We start from the raw sequence: 21,208 nt of genomic DNA, 5'->3' as shown, positions 1-21,208 counted from the left end.
TATCATTTATAGACTAAGATCTAAACACATGCTATCAAATTCTATCATATTCAAGAGCTTCTCTACCAGGCTCCTGCCTCCCTCCACACCCTTCTCCGCACATCAGCATAAACAAGCTGCTCAGTTAACCCAACGCACCATGCTCTCTTCGATCACTGTACCTTGGCACGTGCCTTTCTGAGGTCTCCCTTTCCCAATCTACCTCTTTGTAAGTTTTTTGCTCACCTCTCAAGACTACTTGTCTCCCTGCCTCTCTGAAGACTTTCCTCACTGTTCCATAAGTTGGTACCCACCTTTCCACGCTACCCACTTGCCAAGTACAAATTTTCCCTGTTGCCCGATTCCAATACAATACTGAACTTTTAAATTTATGTGCCTATCTCTGTTAGATCTGTGCTCTTGAAGGGTAGGAGCTACACTTTATTCATCTGCGTATTTCCAGAACCTCATCTCCAACAAGAATATGTTATTTGAACAAATTATTTACCGAGATGAATTTTCTAGATTGCTTTTTCCTGACTAAACCACATAAGCTTAACTTTTTGAGAGTTACGATATGGGTAGGAGACAGAGGACACCAATGAATATCCTAATTCACCTTTACAACCAAACACTACATCTGTAACCTATGTATTCAGTTCCTGATTTTTTGCTATATCTGAGAACCACCTGGGCCATTAATTCATGCAGTCTATGTGAGATAGATTATCACACAGACTACTTTAGCTGCATCCTGAGTAACACCAGCCATGAAATCACAGGCCACGAAAATGTGTATTTTACAATAAACATTAAGATTGTTAAAATAAAAAATGTTTCCCCTCGTACCACCTAATATTCTCTAGCAGCATGCTTGTTGTGCCTTCGAAAATACTGCTCTAAGTCAAGGTTTAAGATTAGATCCCATTTCAAGTCTCAAAAATATAGACAGGAAAATAAAATCAACACATCAAAGCTAATTCCAAACATCATGAGATGCTTGATATGTATGGGAAGGAGGAAGCGGAAAAAGACTGAAAATAAATATATACAGGAATTAACTAAGGGTTAGGATCAAACCAAAAAGGATACCCTGAAGATTTTCCAGATAATGCATTCAATTAGGTTGTCTAAATAGACAAATGATTTCCTTAAAAAGGTCTCAACGAGTGAATTATGAGATGGGTCTGAAGTGAATTTCACTGTGGAGCCAGGTCAGGAAACTGAGATTAGTAAAGCCTGTAAGCAAGAGTTCAAAACTACTATAAATATGTACCAAGGAAGGGACATTACCTCTTCTGGCTACTCGGGCCCTAAGACAACGCCCAGGACTTGGCAGTTGGTCACTAAATATTTATAGAAGTGAAGGGAGTGAGGGAGAAAGAAAAATAATCCAGGTGTAGGGACTGGGGAGTCCCACACTTCACTTCATTGAAGCTACTAGGCCAGAGATGTTCCCTTAGGTCTTGGTACCTACGTCTCCCCTTACTTGAACCCTAACACGTATAAGGGGAGACATGCACCTAGAAAATCAGATCTCCTCCACTCACGCGATGATTTTCAATCTTAGCGCATTTTCAATACTTTAATCCACTTTACCTAATTTCAAAATCTCTTATAAATACTGCAAGTTACATTTTTAAAAAATACATCAAAAAGCGGATAAAATGTGTGTGTACAGTCTAAAAAGTGACAGAACAAATACCCATTACCCACTACTATGGCTGAGAAATAGACCATTACCATCACTTTGAAGCCTCACTGTGGGCCCTTATTTAACACAGCCCATCCCTTCCACACCTGCTCCTCTACTGGTATTTTGTATTCATTATTTCCCCAACTTTATTATTTTAGCAATTATGTACTATAAGTAATACATGATTTATTTAATATATGCGTAAAACCTATATAGACAAATATTTTTTCTGCAACTTGCTTCTTATACTCAAAATTATGTTACAGTTAATCCATGTTGATACATATAACTGTAACTCATTTTTTCCCTGCTTGACTGTACTTCATTGCTTAACTACATCATAATTTATACAGCCATTCCAGTGCTGATGAACATTTGGGTTGTTTCCATTTTTTACGACTCAGTCACAATAAGGCTATAAAACTTTCTTGTCCATGTCTCCTGGTGGCTATGTGAAAGAATTTCCTAAGAGTGGAATTATTGGCTCATAAGTTATACACGTTCAGTTTTACCAGGCACTGCCAACTTGTTTTTACAAAGTGGTTACACTAATTTCCACTCCCATCAGCTGTGCGAGGGACTTCCTGACTGTGTTCTGGCCAACCCTGGTTACGGTCAGACATCTAACATTTGCCAATCTGGTGGGTGATAAATGTTACTGTGGTTTGAATTTGTAATTCCCTTATTACTAGAAAGACTGAGCACCTTTTCCAATGTTCATGGGCCATTTGTGTTTCCTCGTCTGTGAAGTGCCTCTTCCTGGCTTTGGCGTAGTGTTTCACTGGGCTTGTTTACTCTTACTGATTTAGTAAGAGTACTTGAAATTTTTTGTATTTTAACCCTACAAAGGTTAAATCTTATGAACAACTTACCATTTTAAGGTTTATTTTTCACTGTATTGCTTTAGATGAATAGTCATCTTTAAATATACAGTAGTCCCAATTCAGTAATCTTTTCTTTTATATTTTGTGCCTTTTGTATCTTAAGATATATTCCCCTCCCTGAGGTCACAGAGAGATCCTCCCAGATTGTCCTCATTATTTTAATAGTCATTTAATATTGATCATTTTGATTATCAATTATCTTTATCCCATAATTTTAGAGGTTTATTTTCTCTTTAAACTTCAGACACGTATACAAGGTTATTTTTTTCTTTATGTTGTTGATTTCTAATCTTACTGCATGTGCTCAGGCAAGGCTCCATTCTGAGTAAAGGAAGAAGGAGGTGAGGGAGTGAGGCATGTAGACATTTGGGGAATAAGCTTTGCAGGCAGATATATATATATATATATATATGTGTATATATATATATATACACACACACACACACACATATACATACACACACACACATATATACATACATATATATACTCAGTGTTATCATGAGCAGGACAAACAGGCTCACAACTGATACCAATTCTTATAAATTATTTTTAGCATTTTAAATTCTCCATCTTTGCCCCTTCCAATGTTGTTTGCCTTGTTTTGTCTCATATTAATATTTTATACTACCTTTTTCATCCCTTAATCATCAACTGTTTGTATCCATCTCTAAAATAGCATGTGGTTTTTGTTACTTTGTTAACTTTGAGTTTTTCACATTTTTATTAGGTAAGTTTGATTCACTTTCATTTACTTTAATTACTGCTATGTATGTTTAAATGTATTCCTAGCAACTTATTTTATGTTTTCTATTTTACCATGATTTTCTATTTTCCCATTTTCCCGTCTTCTATTGGATTGGTCAAAGTTGTTTTTGCTACATTTTTTTTCTAATAGTTTTGAAGTTTTATATCTAATCCTTCCAGTTGTTACTCAAACTTTTAATGCATATTTAAAATTAAAATTATATTTTCTTACAAGTTAGAGTTAATTACATTATATTATCCTCCTCCTGAAATCTTTAGTGTGTTTTTAATTCCCCTTTTCACTCCATCTAGCCACAAATTCCATGTTGCTATTTTTGCTGATTCAAGTTACATCTTACTAAAAATCGTCATATATTTTACGATCAGTATTTATTTAGATTTAACATTGTTTTTCTGGTTTCTCTGCTTCCTTTTTTTCTTAAATCCCATTACTACCTCTTGATTCATTTTTTTTTTCTTATTGCATGTATCTTTAAATAGTTCTTTCAGCAAAGGGCTTTCAAAGTCTTTAAATTCTGAAAATGTTATTGTAGTGTCCATGATGTTGAAAGGCAGCTTTGGTGAGAACAGAATTCTAAGTTCAGATTTACTTTCTCTCAGCACCTTGAAGACATTCTGCTGTTGTTTCTTAAAACCACTGATTGTCTAATGTCATTTGGATCCTTATTCTTTTGTAGATCATCCATCTTTTCTTTCTAGTGTCTCCTAGGAATTCCTCTTCATCATTATCACTAGGACTTACGTAGGTGTTGACTTGCGTTGTTTCTTTTTAAAACGTATTCTTTTTTTAAACTGCTTTTTTAATTGAAGTACAGCTGAGTTACAATGTTGTAGTTTCTGGTGTACAGCACAGTGATTCAGTTATACGTACTAAAATGTATTCATCTTCACAGTTAGGAGACTTTCTACCTAACAGCTCATACCTTTTCAGTTTTGGAAATTTTTAATACATGATTTCTTCAAACATTGTCTCTTATCAACTTTCTTCACTTGCAACTCCTATTAGAGAAATACTGGAACTTCCACATGAATTTTAATGCTTTGACCTTTGTTTCATACTCTTATCTCTTGATGCTGAGTTTCAGGAGAATTTCTCTCCCTGATCTTTCAGTTCAATAATCTGTTCTTTAGCTGTACCCACTCTGCTATGCAGCCCATCCAATGAGTTTGTTCAACAAATATGTTTTTCATTTTCATTACTGTTTATAGTTTCATAACCTCCACCTCTTATATTAAGCATGAAAGTCTATCCTTGGTCCTCTAAGGAGATTAAATTGACCTATTTTTAAAGTTTCTTTCTGACTGTTCTGTTTCCCTAGAGTGTAGTCTTGCTGTTTGAATTTCATTGTGCCATGCTTCCTCTAGGTTTTCATGGTCATGCAACCATCTCCCACAGGACTGTTCACATGCCATCTTAGCCATTAGTGGCCTCTTGGCTGGGGGCCTCATGCTGAATCTGTTCTGACAAAATCAGCAGAGTAGCTTCAGGGCCCCGGCAGTAGTGATGGCCTCAAACGTGCAGTGTAAGCAGCTCCTTTCTGTAACTTCTCCTTTGCTTAAAGATGTCTTACAGCTTCAGGTCTAGAACATTCTTTTTCTTTCAACCTTGAAAGGGAATTTATTAATCAAACTTAATGTTCTATCATTTCTATGGGCTTGGTGCAGGAGGAAGAGAGAGTGTTTGTTCAATCATCTTGAAACTGTATCTATTCTTTAAATATCATTTCCCTGCATTTTCTTTAGCCTCTTTTTAGAACTGTTATCAGATGGCACTCCACAATCTGTCTCCCATGCCTTAGTTTTTTTTCTCCATTACTCTATCCTTTTGTGATGGCTTAGGAATACTTCTCTTCTCTAGTATCCAGTGCACAGACCTGCTCTTAAGCTGCAGACACTATTCATCAGCCCATCTAATAAATTTCTTATTTTGACAATCAAAATGTTAATTTCCAGATCAACAGTTATTTTTGGTAGATAAAATAACTGCTCGTATCTCTCCAAGAGTTCAACTACTCATATTTTACAATCTAGTTTTGCTCATCTATTAATCCTACATCCAAAATAAACTCTTCTGCTATCTCCTCTGCACGGTTGTTTCTGGTGATTTTTAATGAAGTGCTCATCTTCCTAGTCAAGGCTCCCTGTTAAGACATCTACTGTGTGTGCACTGCCTACTTCAAGGGGAGAAGTGGGACGTGTTTTCAGTGAGAGTGAAGAAGGGGTAGAATGTACCACCTCATGGAAAAGCTCTATAGCTAGTCTTATGAATACGGATTCCTCTTCCCCAGGAATTCACCAAGCACCTGAACCCCAGCTCTCTCTCTCCAGCCCAAGGTCCTATATACACTACATCTGCCCAAGACACCACCAACACCATGCTATAGTACCAGAGTCACTCTGTCATTTGCCCTGAGCCCCATTCAATTGCCCACATCAACTATTTCTGAGCAGGAACACTCTAGAGGTTATTCCTATCCTAAGCAACAATGCTTTCCTGCCCTTGTTTACAACCAAGGCTTTCTTTTGCAAACTGACTCCATCTACTTTTTGTAGGGGTTCTTCACATCTGGGACCTGCTGTGGGCTTCCCTTCTTTTCTTCCCCTCTAGTTTTCTTTCAGATCAGTTTTAAAATTCTGATCTATCATTTCTAAGTATCTGGGGCAGGATGGAAAGGTGACAGCATGTCCTCAGTCCCCCACCCTGAAATGGAATTCCTAGTTCTTATTTTGTTTATTAAAGTTTATTAAAAATTTATTTTGAAAATGTTATAATATATCTTATAAAATATTATTTTAAAAGGCTTCCGAATAACTGATTTAGAAAGTAAAAAAAAAAAAAATTATAATTGCTAAGCTCCAGTTTAACTTAATTTGTAAAGCTATAATTTTGACTGATTAATATATGAGAGAAAAGGAATCCATATAATTTTTGTTACTCTTCCAAGATGTGACAGTATGAGCTCTCTGACAGTTAAGAAAACGTAGCTAGGTAGAGTAATATGTAACTAGTTCACATACAGCTTCTGAAACATACTTATAAATTACAACCTCTTAAGCTACAAAATACAAACCACTGCTATCTCAACTGATTCAACAACATCTAAGGTAGGAGCTGTGTAAAGAACAGCGGTGTCTTCGATTGAGCACCAAATAGTTTTAGCTTCCTTTCCGGGGGGGTAAAAAAAAGAATACAGATTTGTTGGAATTCAACACCAGTAGACTGCCATTCCTAGCTACGCCACAACAGCCAATAGAGTATTTATGGTTGCACACATACCAACCCTGGCGGTGGAGGGGTACCTTTAAAATACAAACAATTGCAACATTAAACATAAATAAAGTTATAACTGAAAGAGTTGCAAATGTGTGTAAGCAAAAACAAAGCTCAAGGCCAAACTTGGCTGCTAATTGAGCCATGATATCAATCCACCCTGGGTGGAAAGCGTCCCATTTTGTGTGGGGGTTGGCACTCTTCACAGTATATACGACAGGGGAAAATACTGCACTGAGTATTGGTTTGCCCTAAGAAATATCAGTTTGATGACATGGACAGAATTCCCTTTCTCAGTAGCCTTAGCTGGCAGTGTATATTCCCATCTTCACAACTTGTTAAGAGTCCTGTTGCTCGATAAGAGAATAAAAAGTAAACTATTCCGTATAAATGAAGATGTGAATACACAGTAAGGCTCACACACTGCTGGTGGGAGTATGAAGTAGTAAAGCCCCCTTGGAGAGCAACTTAGCAAACTCTAAGAAATGCACAACCTCTGGACTCAGGAATTCCACAGGTCTAGCTCAGCAGTAGAGAGCATGCTTAGCATGCATGAGGTCCTAGGTTCAATTTCCAGTACCTCCATTAAAAAATTTTTAATTAAAATTAAAATATACCCTAGAAAAACCAGACTGCACAAGATGACCTGTGCCAGAAAGTCCACTAAAGCCTTGTTAGGAAAAGTAGAAAATTAGGAACAAGTTGAATGTCAATACCACAATAATGTGGTATATTAATAGAATTGAATTTTATATGGCACTGAAAATAACCATATAGACATGGAGATCATTTTACAAAGTGTAAGAGAATAAAGGAAGATGCAAGAGGATACATGTACTCTGATGCTCTTTTGATGAAGTTAAAAACATGAGAAACAATGCTATATATTTTAATGGTCACATGCATATGTGTAATAAAAATACAGAAACATGAATGGAAATATTAGGCACTAAATTCAAAACAGAGGTTATCTCTTAGGAGGGAGGAAAACTATGCACCTCATTCCACATATGTACATATAGATCTATTTCACTGTTTTTGACTGTTACACAGAATTCCACAGCTACAGATACATATATATATACACATATATACACACACATATACATATACATATACACATACACACACACACACCCCCCATAAATTCCATAGTTATAGTTACATATATACCATAGTTAACCATTTTGCTACTGTTGGCGATTCTGGCCATCTCCTCATACAAAAATCCTAACTAAAAAACCTATACTTGGTACAAGGGTCTTTCCTATATTGAAATAGAGAATTGCTGGGTCAAAGATTACATTCATTTAAAATTTAATTTTTCAAATGTATCAATTCACACGCCTATCAAGAATCTTCTAGAGTCATCTACTCCACACTTGCCAAAACTGAATATTATCAATCTGTCATATTTTTTGCAAGTTGAGTAGACATAAAATGAACATTTCCACGATCAAAAGTAGTTTAAAAACTGGAACAAGTGCAAGATGCCAACTTTACAAGTTCTTTAACAAACATGGGGGTAAATGGCCTAGTAACACACTAAAGACTTATGATCTAATAGAATATGCTAATGAACAGATAATTAAGAGTAGCATGGTAAGTGCCTTCAAAGAGGTAATCTGAGTGCCACAGAACAGCATGAAGAGATGTAAGTCAGCTTGGGGGTCAGGAGGAGAGGCAATAGCTGAGCTGACTCTCAGAGGGTATACAGAAGTTGGCAAGGGAAATTTGGGAGGATGGGGAGGGGAGGCAACAGAGGCAGCTAGACTAACACATTCCAAAGACATAAAAGTAAGAAAATATGGGTGAACAAGCAACTGGAAATAGTTCAATACTGTCCGAGTGCTGTCTGTGAGTGAAAGATATAAATAAAAGTTCCAGACCAAAGACATAACTGGAGACGCTTTCAAAACATTACTCCATAAGAGGAAACCAGTGAGTTATAAATCATCTCTGGTTTAGAAGTGCTTCTCACATACACTGAACAGATAGTTCTCTGGCTCAAATGCAGTAACAGACTGCATGGCAGGAAAGAATAAGGAAGAAGTGTGACGGACACTTCAGGTTTTGGCAAACAAAGGGTCTAGTCAGCTAAAACAAAAAGGAGCAGAACACATGAGTACTGTGAAAATAGATTCACAGGCGGCCAGAGTCCCAGGAAAGGGAGGCTGGAGGTTAGAAAGAGCAGGAAGGTCAGAAAACCAAGACCCGCCACGTGCTACTTCGTAGAGCAGTACTCTCCGGACGTGGAGTGTAACAGGAACTGGAAGTGTTTATTGAGCAACTACAAGGGCAGAAAGCTCCTCATCTGGTTATCTACTTAGAAGTCTAAGAAAACTGACTGAAAAATTATTAGAACCATGTATTGACAGAAAAACTAGTGAGACTTCAAGATGGAAATGTCCACAGGGCCACTGAATACAGGAGTATTAACCTGGACCAGAAGTCTGGGCTGCAATTAAGGACTGCAGGGCAGGTCACCTAAAACCTGGAACTGTGTGGAAACACCCAGAGAGGGTATTGCAAGAGAAGAAAAGACAGCTCACTGAATCACAGTGTTATACACCTAAAACTAACATAATATTGTAAATCAACTAGACTTCAATTGAAAAAAAAAAGAAGAATAAGAAAGTAGCTCAGGAGAGAATGCCAGGGAACCAACATCCGGTTTATTGTAGGTAGTAATCAGAAGTTTCGTAACTGGACATTCTGTAGTCGCTAAATAGAAATAAAAGGTAATGAATATAGGGGGAGGGTATAGCTCAAGTGGTAGAGCATGTGCTTAGCACGCACGAGGTCCTGGGTTCAATCCCCAGTACCTCCACTAAAAATAAACAAATCTAATTACTTCCCTCCCACCAAAATAAAATAATTAAATAATACAACAATGAATACAATTTTTTTAAGGTAATGAATATACATGTATATTAGATGTATTTAGTTCTACCATAAATCTGTATCTGTAGATCTCAGAATGTACTATATATATACAGGCAATAATCACTGATATATCTGAATTTTTGTAGAAACAGGCAAGTAAGTCACACTGCTGGGTCATGTAGATCCCTCTAACCCTTTCTACACATGGAAGCAGGCTATGCATTCTCCAGTGCAGCTCTGGTGGCCACCTGTAAGAATCAAAAGAGATCCAACGCTGGAGAAAGGGCTGTGGGTAAGTGATGACTGCTAGAGGAAACCGCTCATTTGAAGAATTGCTTGGTTTCAGTTAAGTCACACATTTTTCTGCAATGGAAAAAATCTCTCTGTCATCTCTTTGCTCTAAAAATAATCAGGCTAGCTGAAAAAAATGTCTTATTGTTTCATAAACTGTATACCAATACTCTCTTTGATAAGCATCCATCTTTTTAAACAGCTGGGTCCATTTCAAATGTTCTCCTTTCAAACTCAGCACTTCTGCAGCTGTAAATGGGTTTAAGAATAAATAGTGCATCCAAACACCGCAGCAGAATGGGGGCAATGTTCACATGCTGAAAAGAACAATATTTAAAACATCCCACTCAACCTACTGAAAGTGCTGATAAATGCTGTCAGAATACCTCTGGCTTATTTATCTCTTGGATGGCCAAGAAATTCATACTTTCAGAGGGAGGGCTTGGTCAATGAGGCAGTCAGTTTAGCCACTGTCAGAACTTCAGGGCACTTTTCCCCAGGACTTCATACCACCATTCACAGGACAAAAAGATGAGAATGCGGAACTACGCAAGCTCCTGGCAAGACCCTCTGCCAATAACATTCAGTGGCAGCAGCACCACGATCCATCTGGGAAACTATCTGGGGCTAATTCCAGCACAACCTTTATTACAGGTTATGCCTATTTCATAAGAAACCCAAGGCTTCCACTTGTATTCTCATTCCCAGACAGCTCTGCACACAGCCTCACATGACCCTTCCTCCCCCTAATCCTCCACTCTCAAATCCCTCCACTTGTCTTCATAGTCTGCTATCAACAAAACCCCTTCCCTGGGGCAGAATCCTCTTCTCTGAGGGTTACTTTCACCTTCTTGCCCTATGAGGAAACCTGGCTTTCCCTGGAGGCTTGGCTTCCCCGGCAGCCATTCAAGTGGCAGCTGCTTTCCCACCAGCAGTGTCCTAGGTTCCTGCTTCTTCACCTTCTCAACGTTTGTCAGTCTTTATTTAAGCTGCACTAGTGGGTGGGAAGTGGCATCTCGCGGTTTCAATTAGCCATTTCCCTAATGATTAATTGATACTGAGCAACTTTTCACATGATTTTTGGCCATTTGTATATCCTCTTTGGAGAAATCTCTATTTGGATTTCCCCCCATTTCCCCCTAAACTTTTTTTTTAAATTGTGGTTAAAAAAAAAATGACATAAAATTCACCATCTTAATCATTTTCAAGTCTACAGTTCAGCAGTGGTAAGCATATTCACATGGTTGTGAAACAGATCTCCCGAACTCTTGCATCTTGCAAATCTGAAACTCTACAGTACTGATTAAACAACTTTCCTTCCCTCCTCACCCCAGTTCCTGGTAACCACCCTTCTCTTTCTCTCTGCTCGTGTTTAAGCTGGATTATTTGGTGTTTTCGCTCTTCTTGTTGCTGCTGAGCTGTGAGAGTTCTCTAAAATTCTGAATCCAGGTTTTGTCAGATACATGATTTTCAAGTATTTTCTCTTTTTCAGTGGGTTGTCTTTTTACTTTCTTGGTGGTATCCTTTGAAGCACCAAAGTTTTTAATTTCAATGAAGTCCAGAAGTTATTCATTTTCTTCTGCAGCTTATATTTTCAGTATCATATCTAAGAAGGTGTCATATAGGCTGAGGTCATGAAGATTTATACCTATGTTTTGTTTTAAGATTTCTTAGTTTTACCTCTTATATTTAGGTTTTTGATCCATTTTGAGTTAATTTTTTTATATGGTATAAATTTGGGCTCTGGCTGCATTCTTTTGCCTCTGGATATCCAATTTTCCCAGCACTGTATTTAAAAAAAGACTATTCTTTACCTACCGAATGGTCTCATAACCCTTGCTGAAATTCTACTGACAATAAATGTAAGAGCTTAATTTTAGACTCTTAATTCTACTCCATTAACCTATATGTCTATCCTCATGCAAATATTACATAGACTTTATTACTGCTGCTTTGACATAAGTTTTGAAATCAGGAAGTGTGAGTCCTCCAAAGTGTTCTTGTTCGAGGCTGCTTCAGCTATTTGGGGTCCCTTGCATTTTCATAGGAATTTTAAGATCAGCTTATAGGATTACACAAAAAGCAGCTGACATTTTCACAGGAATTGCATTGAATCTGTACATAAATCTGGGGAGTACTGTCATCTTAACAATATTAAGTCTTTCAATCCATGAATCTATATGTTTTTCTACTTACTTAGGTCTTTTTAAAGTTCTCTCAAAGATGTTTTACAGTTTTCAGTGTGTAAGTCTTATACCTCTTTGGTTAAATATATTCCTATACTGTTCTCGTGGGTGCTACTGTAAATGAAATCATTTTCTTACCTACATTTTGTTTATTACTAGAATAAAAATAAAAATAATTTTTGTATATTGATCTTATATCCTGCAACCCTGCTAAACTTGTTTATTACCTCTAATAGTTGTGTGTGTGTATGTGTGTATTCCTTAGGGTTTTCTATATACAAGATCTTGTGGTCTGCAAATAGAAGGCTTTATTTCTTTATTTCCAACATAGATGCATTTTACTTCTATTTCTCGCCTAATTTCTTGCTGACAACGAGTCAGTACAACGTTAAGTAGAAGTTGCAAGAGGAGACACACCTGTCTTGCTCCTGTTACGGGGGGAAGCTCTCAGTATTCCACCAGTAAGAGTAATGTTAGCTGTAGGTTTTTCATAAACGTTGAAGAAGTTTATCAGATTAAGGAAATTCCCTTCTATTCCTAGTTTGTTGCATGGTTTTTAATCACGAAAGGATGTTGGGTTTTGTCCAATTCCTTTTTCACATTTATTGTGAAGACCACGTATTTTTGTCCTTTATTCCAATAATATGGTATTATATTGATTGATTTTTACATGCTGAACCAACCTTGCATTTTGGGGTAATATATACTTGGTCATATACTTGGAGTATAATTCTTTTTATACGTTGTTGAATTTGGTTTGCTAATAATTTATTGAGGATTTTTGAGTGTATATTCCTAAGGAATACTGGTCTGTAGTTTCTTTTCTTTTGGTAACCTTTTTTTGTTTTGGTTTTGTTTTGGTATCAAGGTAACACTGCCCTGACAGAATGAATTAGGAAGTGTTCCATCCTCTGCTATTTTGGCAAATGTGTAAAGGCCTTGTATTAATTCTTTAAATGTTTAGTAGGTTTCATGAGTGAAGCCAGCAGTTTGCTGACCACTGTATTTTAAGTAGCTATTCGGTCATCTTTTTATCATATCATGACATTTTACTTTTCTATACAGAACTTATTGTCATTTGATATCTTCTTTGTTTATTTATTTTGGGGCTTTTGTTTTTCAGATGTTTTTATCCATCTCTCCCCTTTAGAATGTAAGCTCCATGAAGGCACAGACTTTGTCTTAGGCTTTTCTAAGTTATCCCCACACCTAGAACGGTGTCTGCTATGTGGCAGGTACTTGAGTAGAATTTGGTGGATAAACATAGAAATGAGTTAGTGAAGCGGGCAGCAGAAAGTTACGGCTTTTATTTTCTCTGTGTAGTAAGAAAAGGGTTCATCTGCTAAATGAGAGGGAAGAGTGGGGATAGATTCTTTAAAAAGAATGGAGATTTTATTTCTATGTGACTTTAACTGACCACTGCGAAGAATGGAAAAGCAAGGTGATCTGAGAAATGTAACAGGACTGCAATGCTGAGGGTCAGCATGAAGTTGGTGATCATGAATCTTAAGGTAATACTACTCTGTCCTACTGTATGGATTTCTCCAGAAGTACTACAGAAAGCAGGTAAATTAGTTCATCCACCAATTTAATTGGCAGAGACAGGAATAAAAAAGTCACAGGACAATGGAGTTCATGGTACAGGAACAAAGGGCCACATCTAAAATCGTAAGCAGAGAAGAAAAAAGAGAGGACTGATGGATAGAGAGAGAGGAGACAGGTCAATGGATTAAGGGTTGGAAAGAGATTAAAGGATGACCTTAGAGTAGTTGAAAAGTTAGCTGGAATGACAGTGGGATATCAACAGAGAATAGGATGTCTAAATCAGTGATTTTGGGAGTAGAGTGGTTGGAGGTGGTGAAAAGGCCCAGGGTATAACTGAGGAAGCAGATGTCTGAGGTTCACTGCAGGAGGAGAGTGTCAGAGTTGAGGAAGTCAAACAACCATGTGGCCAGGGTCTTAAGAAGTTTGACTATACAGATACTGAAATCACACGAGGTGACCATGAATCTGGTACCAGTCCACCCAGGAGTGAAGGAGTATGACCAAAAAGTCAGGAGATAACTGCACCAAAAAAGAAGAAGGGTGGCAGAACTAAAATGACACACTCCTCAAAGCAACATCTTGTTTGCCTTTTTTTTTTTTTTTTTAATCCAGGAGATTCAGGGTGTAAAGATCTAGAAGTGTCAAGGTGGAAAGAAAGGAGGAAAACGACCAGGGTGGCCAGTATACAGTACACAGAATGTTAAACTGGCTCTCAGTAATCCTCATCCTGTATCAGCCTTTCCTCTTTGAATGTAGGAGAAATCTGTGAATGTGATAAGCTATCACTCATTATGTTACATGGTAAAAGGGAGATTACCCTGGGTGGGCCTGGTCTAATCAGGTAAGCCCTTTAAAAGAAGCATTTTTTCTGGCTGGTTGCAGAAGAAGATGTCAGATGTACTCTAGCTGGCCTGGAAGAAAGCAAATGTCCATGTTGTAAACTTCCTATAAGGCCACATGGCAAGGAGGTGCAGGTGGCCCCTGGGAGCTGAGAGTCTTCCCTGGCTGGCAGCTCTCACCACCACAGCAGCAAAGAAATGAATTCTGCCAACACCAGTGAGATGGCAAGAGGACCCCCAAACCCCCGGTGATAACTACAGCCTCAGCTGACACCTGATTCCAGCCTGGCAAGACCCAGAGCAGAGAATCCGGCCATGCCACTGGCTAGACTTCTGACCTACAGAAACCGAAATAACACACTTCCACTGTTTTAAGCTGCTAAGTTTGTGGTTATTTATTATGCAGGCAATGAAAACTGAAACAGCAACCATAAGCAGTTTACCCAGGATAATTCCAGTTTAGGCACTTTGTCCCTGCACAATTAACAGGGTTCCCTTCTACTCTGAAATGAGTCCTGATTATATGATAAGTGATACAGTCACTCTAACAATCATCTCACCTCCCAACCTCTAAAAACTCATGAGGATGCAGAAGAGGCAGCCACCACCCGAAAGAGCTGTGGGAGAAGCGGAGCGCCGAGCGGAAAGCCAAACTGCTATTAAGACAAGGGGGTGAAAGAAACGCTTAGAGAGGTAGGAAAAGTGAGGGCAGCTCGTTGATTAAGGAGCAGCAGTTCTCAAGGGCCTGGAGATGTGCAGGGCTGTGAGAAGGCTGGGAAGCAGTACAGATCACGGTGGGAATGAGGGTGTCATGTGAGACAGAGTGACCAGATGGCTTCTGTGACACTGACCGATAAAAACAAGTAAAAGCCACAGGGCGTGAGTCTTGGCAGTTTCTACGAGGAGTGTAGGGCACAGGCCTAAAGGACTAGATTTGGGAGGTTTTGTTTGGATTTTCTTTGTGTGAATTACTTACATCCTGCTATAACTTGCTACAAGTGGGGATGGTGCTTATGCCTTTAAAAAAAAAACCAGTCCTTCTGCCTAGTTCTGCACTACGTACAAAGTTACTTGTTTACTTATGACATGTAACTATTTAGAACTGAGTAGGAGCATGGCCAAGAAGCATACCTTTTTCTCAATGAACACGTATTATCTTTTAGAACCCCAGAGATGTGAGGAGAGGTTATGCTGATCACATGAAAATTCAACATCGCTTCTGACAAAGTCAACAGTCTTAACTGTTTCAAATCTATAACAACATAGTTTTGTGTGACTCCTTAAAGTAAATGGTTTACTATCATTAATGCCCAAACACCTACACAGGACATATGTGAGGTGCCCATTAACATTTACTAAAATAAAACAACAACAAAAAAAGCAAGTAATAATATTAATAGAGATTTTTAAACAAATCCAAAGACCATCATCTATAGATTCTGAAGACTAGGATAAGTAACTTTGCTCAGAGGCGGAGTCTGCCCTCTGCTGGGAAGAAAGGTGAAATTTCTTATCAACTAAGTTACGTAACTACCTCTCTGGAGGCCTTCTACCAACATACTGTACTGTGGTACAAGCGTATTTTGTGTGCGCACACACACATTTCCTGCCATGGAGTAACCACATGGGAATAGGTCAAATTTCTCTTGGGAAAGTGAAGGCCAGAATAAGCAGAGATCTGAACGTAAGGCAAGGGGGTGGGCAGGGAATGGGAGTAAGATCGTTTATTTCCAGCCTTCCTTGTGTATCAAGAAAGGGTTAAAGATTTCAGTTTGGGAAGATGAAAAAGTCCCAGAGATGGATGGTGGTGAGGGTTGCACAACAATCTGAATATACGTAACACCACTGAACTGCACTGATTTAGCAGAAAAACTTGATGGTCTCCATTGCTGAATGGAAGTCCTCGTTCAGATGGTAAGGCTTTATGCCCTATGTGGCAGACTCTAATTTCCAAACAAAACTGCAGTGATCTCTCTCATCACCCATGCTCCACTGCAATGGGACGTCACCCCCTGCCCCTGCCATCCCAGCATCAAGAGGGGAAGCCCCTCTCCTTCCCTCCAGCCTTAGTGCCTGTAACCAACAGCACACGGCAGATGTCGCCTGTGTAATTTCTCAGCCAGGCCGGACAAGGCCTTGCAGCTTCCCTCTTGCTCCCCAGGAACACTTTCTCCAGGTGCTTCCTCTAGGGATGCTCTCTCCTGCCACGTCTGAGGCTGCTCACAGCTGGCTCCCGCCGACTGTTCCAGCCTCATGACCTGAACAGAGGATTTCTGTTGAAGTGGTTAATTCAGTCACAGAGTCGATCAAGTTTTCTACTAAATTATACTTTTTAAAAGAATACTTTATTCAAATAACTCACTGCTGAATGATCTTTATCCCTAACCTTCCCCATCTCAGCTGATGGTAATTCCATCCATCTAGCTTCTTAGGGCAAAGTCTTAGGGTTTCCCTTGACTCATTTTCCTTTCACAAGCTACATCCAACCCATAAGGCAGATCTATAAAATATAAAATTTTATATTTAAGATTCTATAAAATTCAACTCTTTTTACCACCCCTAACATCCTATCCTATCTTGTTTTAACGCTATAATCATCTCTCTGAAATGGTCTCCTTCTATCTTTTCCTTCCACTGTTTACTCCTTACATGGCATCCAGAATGATCACTTTAAAATATAAATCACCTCAAGCTATTTTTCTACTCAAAACTCTATAGACTCCTCATTTAACTCATAGTAAAAGCCAAAGTCCTTACAATGGACAGCAAGGCCCTTGTTAACTCTTTGACCCTCTTTCCTCCAACTCTCCCCCTGGCTCATTCCAGTCTGCCTACTCTGGCTTTTTTGCTGTTCCCTGAGTTCCCAGACACACTCTTGCCCCACTAAGAACGCCTGCAGGAGGACATCTAAGCCTTTGCTCAAATTTCACTTTCTCAACAAGGCCTGTGAGACTCTCCCCACTCCTCCTCTTGACTCCTTTTCCTGATTTCTTTCTCACGTGAGAGTCCAGTGTAAACTAGCAGAGGGTCTCTCATCCATGAATTCAGGTTCCCAGCCTCTGTTCATCCATGCACTCTGCCTCTGCCAGTCTCTTTGGAGATCCTTTCATTTGGGCCAATGTACACAGGGAGCAGGAAGGGCAAAAAGAGAGAGGATAGAGAAGACACAACTGCTTTAACCTGCCTTGATCCAGAAGTAACACAATCACTCCCAAACAGATTCCACTGGTGAGACCTCGTCACATGGCCCATCTGGCTGCAAGGAGGATGGGCTACCTAATCTAGTTATATGTCCAGGAAGAAAAGGAAAACATGGATGTCAGTAAGTACTTCTAACCAGTAAATATATTTTGCGCCCTCTTCCTACGCCTAGAACACACTCAAACTTCTCCCCCTCCCCCATGGAAAACCTGAAGTCCCACGTAGTCACTGCATCTAACTACAAGTCCAGGATCTCAGGCACTGGCACAGTCTCCTCCATCAAGACGTGCAGCTCCTTCTGATGCAGCTTATGAACTAAAAAGGCAAGTTATCTGCACCCACCCTCCCCAGTCCCAATATACAACAGTGGGTCAGCAGAAGGTTCTTTCTCATCCAACATCTTCTTGGTCACATGGAGGGTTCTGGCATACCCTCCGAAGGAGCTCTAAAACCTTCATGACCAACCTCTTTCCAGGACAAGTTAAAAAGTGGTTTTACAGCTCAAATAGTCATGCTCATGGTTCCATTGCCAATATCCCTCAAAAACTTCATGGGCCTTTGATCTATTTGTTTCCAGTCGGTTCCATGTGCCAGTAACCACACACAAAGTTCTTTCCCAGACATAATTCTCAATCCTGATTTATGTGTTTGCCTCCATGCCTTTTTGCTTTCAACTAACGGAAGCCACCTGGAGGCCATATGAAACAATAGGTCAGCGGTTTCCAACTTTGGCTGCAAAACAGAATCACTTGGGGGAACTTTCAGAAACTTTCCTGTACCCTGGATCCAATAAATTAGAAGCAGTGTAGGTGGGAGCAATGTGATTCTGATGAGCAGCCAACAAGAACTCATACCCTTCATCTGATCTTTGCCACAGGACTGAGCCACTTTTTTTCAGCTGAGAAAGTTTAGTAGGTCTTTGTTGCTCAAAGCCTTTCTCAACTCTTACCTCTTGCTTTCTAGAAACAGTCTATTTTTCCTTTCACTGCCCCAACTGTCAGAACCTTCTCTATTCCCTTCCTTTTCTCTTTTTTTTTTTTGCTTGAAAAGTAGCCAATACTTTCCCAAGCTCCTCCCTTTCTTACAATACCTTACCAATAACAATCAACATATTCTCTGATCTCTTCCAACATTTGACCTAGAGTTCGCTCGGCATGAAGAAGGTCTTCCAAGTTATCACAGATGACAAATTTACCAAACTGGTCACCACTGTGGAACTTGGTTTCTGTCTTTCCAACCTCTGGTATCAGTGTCCTCATCAGGGTGCTGTCTGACTATTAAGCCAATGAAACAAATTTTAAGGTTTTGTTTTAAGAGAACACCACTCCCAGCACCAACCAATGTGGCAAAAACTAAAACCTAAGTAGCTTAAACACAGAGTCTCTCCCTTGCTCCCATTCAGAGTCACACAGGTTGGCAGGATGTTCTCTGCCCCTTGTTCAAGGACCAAGTTTTCTTTCATTTTATGGTTTCTCCTTCTTTGTGTCCTGATGAAATTCTCTCCACTAAGCTGGTAGAGAGGATAGAAAAGGCACCTAGCTATTACCTGTCTGGTTCTGGGACGACACATATTACTCTGATCACATTCTGCTGGTAAGAGGTATGCACGTGGTCCTTCTGGATACAGTGGGGCTGAGAGATGAGGTTGAGATGTGTGCCCAGTAAGAGCAGGAAAATAAGATGTTGGTGAGCCCCAGTGGTCTCTTCAGTACCCCTTAAAATTTAAGCTCCACCAGGGTAGGAATCTTTGTCTGATTTGTTCATAGATGTACCTCACATGCCTGTTAACAGTGCCTGGGACATAGTAGGTGCTCAAAAAATATCTTTTGAATAAATAATGAATGGACAGAATGAATCACAGGTATTTTTTCCTATAATCACAGGTATGGAATTTTTTTCTGTAATAAAGGTAAATGAATGGATTGGTGACTAAAAGAATAATGAATTATAGTCATAGTTACTTAGATGAAACATTAAACAGAAACTTTTGGAAAAATCAAAATAAATTTCCAAATACCAACACTACACGTATCAAATTTACAATGCAAATTCACATACCAACTGGTTAAATGCACACTAAATGCATCTGTTGTGAACACAGAGAAGCATTCATTCAAAATATTAGCACAGATATGGTGGGCAATTTTCAAAGAAATTACTATTAAATGGATTACACATTTTTTTCATTAGGTGAAAAGTTCTTCATCCCCGTCAGCCTCAAAATTCACTCATATCTTCCTCAAAGAGCAAGGGCACTGCACAGAGTCCTGATCTTAAAAACAAGTTACATCCATGCACACACACGTATGCCCCTAAAAGACCTTACCAGCATGCATCTACCATACATAATGCACATACTCATCAAAATTCAGAATTGTTACATCTATAATACCAGCTTCAAAATTATGCATGCTGATAATACTAGATTTTTCCTGAACTCTTAAGTTACCATAACAAAAATTAATAAACTAGAAAAAAATAACAAAGCTGAAATTAAAATAACAATAAGTGGAGATAAGACTTACTTCCCAAGAGTGTTGTGAGGATCAAATAGAAATAAAAGAACTCACTTGTGATTTCTATACTTTCCTTTATGTACGTTATAGATCAATGCAAAAATTCAAGAGTATATGAAAAACAGCCTTGCAAATCATAAAGCAATATTCAGTCACTTATCTTTAAATAAATGAAAAATTCCCATTTCTATAAGGGTTATATATTAGTTAAATGAGCCAATTCAAACTAAGGTGAGAAGAAAGTTCCTCATCTTCCTACCCCCAACATCTAGAATGAGAATGTTCAGTAGACACATGCCAGAGAATCCAATTGTGAAAGGTAATAGAGCAGAGAGCTGTCTCAGTCTAAAGAGTTAGGCTCTAAACAACAACAGTTAAAAAACATTAACAAGTAATTAACACAGTGGGATACTTGTACTTTAAGAAAAAGTAACAATTTTAATATCCATAAATTCTCTCTAGTCAATGAAAAAGAGGAAAAACTATTAGGTTTTATTTTTTTTCCTTTGCTTGTTTAAAAAAGTTAAAATAATGACTCTTCAACCAAAAAAAGATACTGGAGTTTACAACACAAGACTCAGAATAGGATGTTCACTTTAACAAAATTTTATGGTTTAACTGTAACTGAACACCTGTCTAACAGTTTTTAAAAATTATCTCTAACACACTGTCAGAGATGTAGGAAGTACACACTTTGATCAAAGTTTGATTTTTGTTTTTAGCTAATTCCTATTATGAATTTATTGCTTTTTTTCTTGGTTGAGTTTTAAAAAGGTTAACGAGGGGGGGAAAAAAAAGAAAAAACCACCTTGGTTACTGAAGCTTTCTAATACTTAAAATCCGGTAGGGTGATCAGGCTTAAGAACCTAGATTCTGAATTATACCTATGACTCTATATATTTCTTTTAGCAAACCAACCAACAAACAAACAAAAGCTAGAGGAAAAGGTTTTGAAACAAGGCCATAGCAACTGGAAATAAAAGTATGGCATATTTAAAACTCTGGAAATAAACTGAGAGAAGGGAAGAAAAAAATGATTGATGCTAAACCTGTCACATGATTTATAAACACCACAGAAAAATCAGACATTGACCTTCACTCAAATATTGTTATTTAAAAGGTTACTTTTGAAAGTAAGGACATCAA

General features: G+C 38.5%; 1 protein-coding gene across 18 annotated transcripts in view; it reads right to left on the bottom strand.

The window, feature by feature from the left end:
• Nucleotides 1–21,208, bottom strand: part of DTNB (dystrobrevin beta) — a 211,535-nt gene that overhangs the window by 107,393 nt on the left and 82,934 nt on the right. The gene's annotated exons all lie outside the window — the stretch shown is intronic.

The sequence above is a fragment of the Camelus dromedarius genome, chromosome 15 (assembly GCF_036321535.1).
Source record: "Camelus dromedarius isolate mCamDro1 chromosome 15, mCamDro1.pat, whole genome shotgun sequence".
Taxonomy (NCBI): domain Eukaryota; kingdom Metazoa; phylum Chordata; class Mammalia; order Artiodactyla; family Camelidae; genus Camelus; species Camelus dromedarius.
This window is presented reverse-complemented; position numbering and strand designations above follow the sequence as displayed.